We start from the raw sequence: 10,233 nt of genomic DNA on the forward strand, positions 1-10,233 counted from the left end.
CGGGGACCACTAATATGAATTTTGACTGACGGTGGCTTGCTGACGTTGGTGGGAGAGAGAGAGATCTGTTCTTATCTCTCTCTCTCTCACACACACACACATCCTCCATGGCAGCCACATTTCTGCTTTTGAACTCCGCTTGGCAGGGGAAGAGAGAGATCCGATCTAACACAGAGATCCCTCACACTCACACACACACACACACCCATCCAAGGCAGCCACATTCCTAACCTGCTTAAAAGAAGCTAGCTACAGCTCGGTAGCCAGGCAAGTTCCCCCCCTCCACCCTTTCCCCCCTCCCCTCACTACCTCTTCGTGTTCCAACGCAAGCCTTGTGTTCCTGCAGGCCAGCCATGTGGGCGGCACAGCCTTTTTTTCCCGTGCAGCCTGGGTTAATTGCTATGGGGGGGGTGCTCTGGGGGTGATATTTCTCTGTGGACCACCAACATTTTCTCATGGACCACCAGTGGGCTGCGGCCCACTGGTTGGCGACCGCTGTTCTAGAGGGTAAATGTTGACCTCCTATGGGGAAAAAGAAGACAAAAAACCCCGAACTCAAGAAGCTGTGCCTTTGGAGAGAAAAAATGTGCAATAGAAAAAAAATGCCTGGAACAGCCTGGATCCAAAAAGAAACGGAAGAAAAAGATTTTTCTAGGCTGTGTCGCGTGCAATACAGAAAACTGCCTTTGGGACAGCGGTCGCCAACTGGTGGGCCGCAGCCCACTGGCGGTCCACGAGAAAATTTTGGTGGACCGCAGAGAAATATCACCCCCAGAGCACCCCCCCCCCAAGCAATTAACCCAGGCTGCACGGGAAAACAAGACTGTGCCGCCCACATGGCTGGCCCACGGGAACACAAGTCTTGAGTTGGAACAAGAAGAGGTAGTGAGGGGAGGGGGGAAAGGGTGGAGTGGGGGGAACTTGCCGGGCTACGGAGCTGTAGCTTCTTTCTTCTAAGCAGGTTAGGAATGTGGCTGCTTTGGACAGGTGTGTGTGTGTGTGTGAGAGAGAGAGAGAGAGAGAGAGAGGTAAGAACAGATCTCTCTCTCCCACCAACGTCAGCAAGCCACCATCAGTCAAAATTCATATTAGTGGTTCCCAGGATTTAAAATTATGAGTTTGGTTGTCCCTGAGGTCCAAAAGGTTGGCGACCCCTGCTTTGGGATATAAGCAAGGAGAGGCATTTTTTTAAAAAGGGCAGATGATGTCAAAACGAGGGCTTCTGAGGGCAAGGGGCCGTGTGGCCCCTCTCTCATTTCAGTTTGGTGGGTGCTTGGGAACGACTGAGAAGGCTTGCATGAGAGTCGCAGAAAGAGGATGATGATGACACGTTGGGAGGGCCTTTGGTCTAGGAAGGTGTCCCCCTTTTTCCCCAAGGAATCTCTTGTTCAACCCTTTCCTGGATTTTTTGCATGAAGTTGTGACTGACCCTTTGCTGCGTGCCGTGTATACCAAGAATGTCTGTATAGCCAAGAGAAAAAGAATAAAAATAAAATAACAAAAAGAGACAAAAAAATAACAATATGAAATAATCTTATGAATAAACATGAATAACCCTTCTGTACTGGATTTTCTACTGCCTGTTTCCTCACCCCCTTCCCTTTTCCGCCCCCTTCCCGTTCCTTCTTTCTTTGTCTGCCTTTTCGACTGGATATTTCTAATTTCGTGTCTTTGGGATTGAGAAAAACAAACAAACAAACAAAATTATATAAGTCTTGCAGGAAAAAAATAATTTAATAAAATATATTCATTAAAAAAGAATGACAATCCTGGAGGCTGTGTCTTTTCTTGTGGGGGGTTAGGATTCCGGGTAACGGCGGAAGTGAAAATTGTGAACAGGTAAAGTCATTTTTAAGGGGAGCAGTGCTATGCGTGCACGTGTGTGAGTGTATGATTGCGTGGATGTGAGTTTGTATAGGTGTACAATCAGTGGTGGGATTCAATGTTTTTTACTACTGGTTCTGTGGGCATGGCTTGTTGCGCGTGGTGTGGCTTGGTGGGTGTGGCTTGGTGTGCGTGTCAGGGGAAGGATACTGTAAAATCTCCATTCCCACCCCACTCCTGGGGGAAAGTTGCCACCGGTTTTCCAAACTACTCAAAATTTTCGCTACCAGTTCTCCAGAACTGGTCAGAACCTGCTGAATACCACTTCTGCATACAATCAGGAACTATCTCTCTTGTGCTGCAAGCTTTCATCAGTCCTTCTGCATGACTAAACCATGAACAAATTTAAGCTTAGTTTAACAGTCGCCTCCTGTGTCTTTATTCTGTCCAATATTTGGGGCTCAGATAAGCACATTTGTTGAAATCATGGTGTCTGTAATTGGAAAGGGGGGGCAGAAAAGTAAAAAAAATATGTAATTTACATCCCTGTCCCCTCTTTTTTTAAAATTGGGGTGCCTTTGAAGGGGACTTTGCACATCCCCTGAGTCTAGTCAGTCCAGACTCGGAAAAGCAGTATGTTTGGGCTGTTGAATTAGTCCTTAGTTAGCAACTGCCTTGCTTCGTGACCATTTGCAGTTATGACAAAATTGAAGAGGGGCAGGTCAAATAACCCACAGAGGGTGGCCAAGAGCTGCAGAAAACTCAACTCTTTGTTGCTGTCTAGTGTTTGGTTCAGAAAAGTGACAGCCCTGACCTAACAGCCGGCAGAACAAAGTTCGTACAAAAATTGGAAAGCAATTTTAAAAAACATCTAAGATTCTAAGAATTCTAAAAGGCATCTAAGCTGGTGGCGCCCAACAAGGAAGGTGAGGTTCTTGCTCCTGGAGAGCTTATCACCTTTTAGAACCTCCACCTTCACCAGAGATCACCCAAAATCATGCGCTGGAACTCCTTTTTTTTTTTAATTTCGCAATCACTTGTAATAAAAGTTTTTTATTTTTTATAACAAACATACAAAACAACAAATAAAACCTTTCAATTGTACAGTGTGTCCGTTTGGTACATATAACCTGTGCACAATATCTATAATCTTTTCCTCTTAACTTTACATTAATATTGTATTAATAAACTTTCCATATCATATTATATCGTTATTATACTATCATTAAAATTTTAATTTCAATTCCAAGTTATCTTTAAGAGCAAATTTCAATTCTTACTAGATTGTATTCATAATATAACTTATTCAAAAATAATCAATTATAATATATCATTACTGTTACATTATACTTCAATTTCTTACTTTTCTATCTAACCATTGATAAATCCCAAATCTTATAATACTCCTTTTCTTCTTGCTCTCTAATTGCTAATGTTAATCTACTCATTTCTGCACATTCCATTATTTTCTTAATCAATTCTTCCTCTATCGGAATTTTCTCATTTTTCCAATTTTGAGCAAATACAATTCTGGATGCAGTTAAAAAAATTCTGGATGCAGATTAAAAATAATCAGATATGTTATTTCTTTATTGTAGCCTTCAGGTAAAATCCCCAATAAAATATCTCTGGTTTTAAATCTACGTGCTGTTTTATCATTTTTTCCAACCATGTGTGTATTTTAGTCCAATATCTTTTAGCTTCCGCACATGTCCACCACATATGGTAATATGATCCAGATATCTGATGACATTTCCAACATTTCGCCAATTTATCCTTGAACACTTTTGCTATTCTTGCTGGGGGTAAATGCCACCTGTAAAACATCTTATACAAATTCTCTTTATAAGCTGTTGACATTGTTAATTTACAGTTTCTAGTCCATAATTTCTGCCATTTTTCCAAATCTATCCCATATCCGAATTTTTCCCCCCCATACAATCATCATTTCTTTAACTTGTTCTTATTCGAATTTCACCCCTAGTAAATAACCATATTTTTTTAAAATCATCTTCTCTTCAGTACCTGTTTGGATTTTATCTAATTCAGTGAGTTCTTTATAAAACCCATCTATCTTACTATCTTTTTCATATCTAGAATATATTTGCACATATGAATACCAATTCATATTTATCCTTTGTTCATCTAGTTCTTGCTTTGTTTTGAGTTCACCCTTTTCATTTAGAATTTCACTATATCTTACAATATGTTCCATTTTAAAAACATTTGGATACGCAAATGCCTCTATTGTTGATAACTAGACTAGTATTTTCAAATAATGTTGTTTCCTTATTTTTTCCCATGTTGATAATAAGGCATCTTGAATATAATATCTCCGAAAATATCCATGTGCTTTACTTTCCTTATACCATAAAAATGCATGCCACCCCAATTGCAAATCATGACCTTCCAATGTTAACAGTCTAGTATTTCTCAAAACAATCCATTCTTTCATCCACATCAGTATTACTGCCTGATAATATACTGTAATTCCCTATTGGGTAGTCCAAAACCTCCTCTTATTCTAGTATCCTGTAACAGTTTTAGTTTAATTCTTGTCTTCTTTCCCTGCCATATATATTTCAACATCATTTTATTTATGTTCTCAAAGTATTATTTCCCTAGTTTTATTGGGATCGTCTGAAACAAATATAATATCCTTGGTAGTATATTCATTTTAATTGTAGATATTCTCCCTATTAGAGATAATTGAAAATTTTTCCATTTTTCCTAGTCTGTCGCAATCTTGTTTTAATTTGTAACAATTATCTTCCTTGAGTGTTCCACATATTGCTGTCAATTGTATTCCCAAATATTTCACTTTATTTGTGAACTGGATATTCAATCTGTCCATCAATACTTTGCTTTGTTTTTCCGTTATATTCTTAACTAAAATCGTAGTTTTATCTTTATTTATTTTCAGTCCTGCAACATCTCTATATTCTTCTATCTTTTCTATCAATTTTGAATTATTGTCAATTATTTCCACCATCAGTATTCTTCCTTCTTCATCTGTAAAAATTAATTTGGCTTTTATTTTATTCTTGATATATAGGACTACTCCTCTTTTATTTTATTGTGCCAGTGAGGTTGACACCCCCCCCTTTCAGCCTCCACATAGGGAGAGACCCTTCTCTGCTTGGAAGCAGCGGGAGAAACCTGGAGCTTAGTCTCGGGGAGACTTTAGCGTGTGGGGGGGTGTTGCCTGGTTATTGGGAGCCCATCTTCCTCAGTGCTTCCAGCGCAGTCCTCCTTCCCTCCCCCAACTCCAGGCAACCACACCTGGCAAAGGAGGGAGAGGTTTCCTCTGACTTGCAGGAAATATGAGATGACAGGAGACCAGATTGGGGGGGCTCTGCTTTTCTTCCGTTTGAGGGGGAGCCAGTTCTTCCCCATCCAGATCTTCCCAGCCTCCAGGCACCATGTGGCTTCTTTTGAATCCCAAATCCCAATTTTTAAATCATCTTTCCCCACCAAAGGATGAGAGAGGCCACTCCTTTCCCTTCGCTCTGCCCCACAGTTATGATTAAGCATTTATGATTTTATTATAATTAAATAAGCATTTATATATTTTATTTTTATTTATATATATTTATTTTATATGTATGCATGTATGTATAAACCCCCTGGCCAAGTTCTTTTCTATATAACTCTTTATCTCGTCCATTTCCTTAGGGGTCATAGAATACATTTTCGGTTTGGGCAGCTTAGCCCCTGGTTGTATCTCCAAGTGCAGTCTGTTGGATGGTGGGGAGGAAAGATGTCACATTCCTTCTTGCTGAAAACCTCAGCGGGGTTGCTGTATACTGCCAAGAAGGCCAGAGCCCACCACCACCACCATAGCTTTCGATTCTCCTACCTTGGCTTGACCCGGGTGGGACCCTTGCCCAAGACACCCAAACAACTGTTTTTCATGTGATGGTGAATGGGGCCCAACCTTGATACACAAATGTCTACAACTGCCTGCCCACCACATGGTTGGACCCCATTTATCCAGCCATGCAAGCCCCAGAATGATGTTGACTTTATGGCAGATGCACTTTCCAGCTTGCCATGGGAAGGGCACAAAATTGTATATACCAACAACACTACAACCCAGGGTCTTGAAACAGTGTCATGATGCTAAACTGGCTGGTCACTATGGGTTTTTAAAAACGTTACATTTGTAACGTTTTTAAAAACCCATAGTGACCCTGTACTGATCTTCCGTCAGCATGTAAATTAGCCAGTCTATTCATTAAACATGTTTATTGGTTACATGGTGTGCCACAATGGATTATATCTGATAAGGGGGTACAGTTCACTGCCCAATTTTGGAGAGAATTCTTACAGAATATAGGGTCATCGCAAGGACTGAGTATGGCATAGCATCTCAGTACTAATGGGGCTGCAGAGAGAGCCAATGTGGTGATAGAAGGCTACTTACGTTGTTATGTGTCATACCAGCAGACAGACTGGGCTACATTAATACCTTTTGCTGAAGTAGCATACAATAACGCTGTACATAGCAGCACAGGACACACCCCTTTTAAGTTTATATATGGAATAGATTTCGTAGCTGTACTTGAATTACCTGAGATGATGGACAACCCTACCACTGCTACCACCTGGTCTATGAAGATCACAGAAACTTGGAGAAACGTACATGAAGCTATACATAAGGCATTTAAAACTTATAAGACACATGCCAATAAGAAACGGAGTGACCACCCACTATTTCAAATAGGAGATTTAGTATATTTGTCCACCAAATATCTGAAGTTGGGTGTCCCATGTAAAAAGTTGGGCCCCAAATATATAGGACCTTTTACCATAAGTCGGGTGATTAATCCTGTTACGGTACAGTTGAACTTACTGCCACAGTTCAAAAAGGTCCATCCAGTATTCCATATTAGTCTCATTAAACCTGGAAGACATAATCCCAATGATCAGTTACCTGGTCCAGTGAAGGCAGATCATTATGAGATAGTCTATTCTTGATTCATGGATATATAGAGGAGGTCTACAATATTTAGTAAAATGGAAGGGATATCCTTTAGGTGAGGCATCATGGGTTGGCCACATCGATGTTAATGCACCACGTCTTCAACAGAGGTTCCATAGGACTTCTGGTTTGAGCTTCTTCGGCGACAGACCGAAACCTCATCTCTCCGAGGCTTCGATCCATGCTCGCCGCTGGAGCGCCCTGAACCGGCTGGTTTTGGGGCTAAGCCACCCCGTAGAGGTGGTGAAGAGGGGGGAGACTGCCAGCAGGGTTGAGGAGAGCTGTATCTCTCCTCCCCAGCTGGCCATTACTCCCTTTCCCGAAGGCGGTTGCAGCGGTGGTCAGAAATGGCCACCACAAAGAAGAACTTGACCTGAAAAGAATGTGCAGGAGGAAGATAAGAAGAGAAAGTTTTGGTTGACCGGGTCAAACAGCAAAAGCAACAAATAAGGTACCCTGGAATTTAAACATTATTCCCAAAGAAGATTTTGAAGCTGCGAAGGAGAGAGAGAAGGGAAAGGATTAGGTTTTTTTTCTTCCCTTCCTTATACTGATAGCTAAGAGACTTAAGCAAGAAACTGAAAAAAAAATCCACTTTGACATTAATAGGCATCTAAGCTGAAAATAAAAGTCAAAGGGATAATAAAGATTTCTGGACATTTAAATGTTTTTAAAAGCTGGAAAGGAGGAAAAAAAAGAATAGAAGGGCAGGATCTGGAAAACTGGAGGAGACTGCCTGGAATTAAGGAATGGAACTGTAATTAAAAGGAACTTACAGTGAAATTTTAACAAGATTCCTCAAAGATACATTTTAATGGAAACTTGGTAACAAAATAATAGAACCCCAGGAAGAGAAAGTGGGAAAAAGAAGCAAGTAGAAACAGCCTTGGATTATTTGGATTACTTGGTGATTTTTGTTTTTGCATCTAGATGACTAAAATTAACTGGGTGGTTGTTTAAAAGTTTTTAAAATGGTATCACTCTTAGAAGAACTGAAAACGGAACTTAAAAAATGGAAAGAAGACACACAAGAAGGGAGAAGTTCTTTTGGCTTCGTGTTTCAATTCTTAGAAATGGAGATCTGGAACGATGAGAAGCAACAAGAAATGCTTGCAGAACAAGAAGATTTGGACAAAGAAGAAGCCATCTTTAATGATCAAGTAATTTTGCGGGGGACAAAAGGGGGGAAAGAGAGTGAAAGGTTTAAGATTAGAAAAAACAACCAAAAAGAAGAAGAACAATTTGAAAGATAAGTATAATATTAGAAAGCAACAGAAGAGGGGATTACAGATGAGAGAGTTAGAAGTAGAGAGATGAGGGGGTAAAAGGGGAGGGAGAAGAAGAGGGGGAAGAAGGCAAGGAAAAGAAGTTGTAAAAGACAGAAACAAGAAATGGAGAAACAGGGAAAAGATATAAGTGCGGCTTTGCTCCGCATTAGGAGGGCTTCTCATTGAGTCTAATGCATCAAGAAAGAGACCAAGCCGGTTCAGTCTTGGATGAGCAGCCCCGAACACGTGCTCAGGGAAGCTCTTTTATTGAACACACATTGTTAAACGTCACAAAAGAGAAAGTTCAGTCTACTTTACATGTTAAAAGAGTGGGGGGTCTCAGTGGATACACTGTAGCGCCCAATCACAGTGCTTAAGGGATACAAAGTAACCAATCCGCGCCTGCAGTCCAGCCAGTAGCCCAAGGTGGGCAGCATCCTTTTGTTCCTGATACCTGCATTCAGCCTACGTGAGGTCTTGCAGGTATCGAAACTCCTTTGCCTACGTGAGGCTTGGCATATATCAAAACTCCTTTGCCTATGTGAGGCTTTGGCATATGCCCAGGCTCTTAGATGTGGATTTGCTGCTGCATATAAGGATTGTAACCATGAGTTTGTTTAGAGATAATGGGTGAAAATTTAATTGTAAAAGTGATTCTGCAAAGGTACATAAGATAGCTTTGTTATATTACAAATAGAAATTACTTTAGAAAATATGATGGATAAAATATTTATCATAATGCAGTGGGATGTTTGTTAATAAATAAATGAATTAAAATGATTGAGAGAATTAAAAGGGAACATTTTTCATTATTAGTAATGATTTATAAAAATATAAGTGAGAAATATGGGAAAAAAAGAATTAACTATGGAAAGTTTATAAGTGTTCTCAAGGAAGTATGATATTTAATTGAAAAGAAATGTTAAAGAATCTGAGATTTTAATGCATATTAATGATAGAATTGAATTGGAATGGAATGTGTTTTATTTACATATATATATAATTTTTTCTTTTTAAGAATATAGTGTCTATTTTAAGAATGTACCAAGCAGAATTCGATTGGAAGTTATGTATTATATTGAATGCTATAATCTTAAAGCTATACATTGAAGCTTAAATAAGAGCTTGAATGGATAAAATTAAAGGATATAAAGGTGTCATACTCTAATTGGTAACTACAGGGAAAAATTTGCTTAATAAGAAAAGATAATGTGAAATTGTAACAGGACAGACAAAAGTATAAATATAATGATTTGAATTGAGATAATTAAAACAAAGTTGAGAAAATTAAAAGAGGGGAAAAATTATGTAGAAAATATAAAATGGTAATAAGATATGGAACAGAATATAAAAATGAGCATGAAATTGAGTTTTGTGTCTGTATGAAGAAGTGATAACCTGGGACCATGCTATTTTCAAAAAAGATGTTTTATTTGTATTTTGTTTTTGTGAAAACCCAAATAAATTTTTCTAAAAACAAAACAAAACAGAGGTTCCATAAACAGTACCCTGGGAAACCCAAGGGGGGGATGTGAACCACTATGGTGATAATTATTCCCTTTTTATTGCTTTATAGGCAGATCTCTGGTAGAGGGGGGCACCTGTCAGGCTCCAAGTGGACTCGGAGCCCGTGTTCTGACCCAACCCAGTTACCAGCAAGAAAATCTCAAACAAACGCAGCAGCTCCAACCTTCTCAGCTTTAATCTACAAATAATTTCTTTGTAGATAAAAGATGGCTTGCAGCCAATTAGTCCAACCAGAAAAGCCTTGACAGAATTCTTCAGATAAGCCGGAGTCTCCACGCACAATGCTGAGTCCTTAGAATGTTTTTGCTTTCTGCAAAAGCAAAAACCTTTTGAACCCAGGCTTATATTCCCTGGATGGAAGGGCCATTACGTTGCATCCTTACTCCCAAGTCGCCTGTGCTGCTCCAGCTGTTCTCTTCTACAAATCATCCTGTGCTCACATGCACTTGGCACAGGCTCTTTGGGAACCTCCTCATCACAGCTGCCAGTCCCCACAATCCCTGAAGGCAGCAGTCCACTCCCTGATGGTCCCAGCCCCTCATCCAAGTCATCGCTCTCCTCAGCCATCTGCACCTGCTGCTGGCTAACCACAATAGCCCATCAGCTCCAAATATGCCTCTCAGCAAGTCA

Source organism: Pseudonaja textilis, unplaced genomic scaffold, assembly GCF_049901715.1.
Source record: "Pseudonaja textilis isolate UNSWEBS1 unplaced genomic scaffold, rPseTex1.2 PTEXSCF20, whole genome shotgun sequence".
Lineage (NCBI taxonomy): Eukaryota > Metazoa > Chordata > Lepidosauria > Squamata > Elapidae > Pseudonaja > Pseudonaja textilis.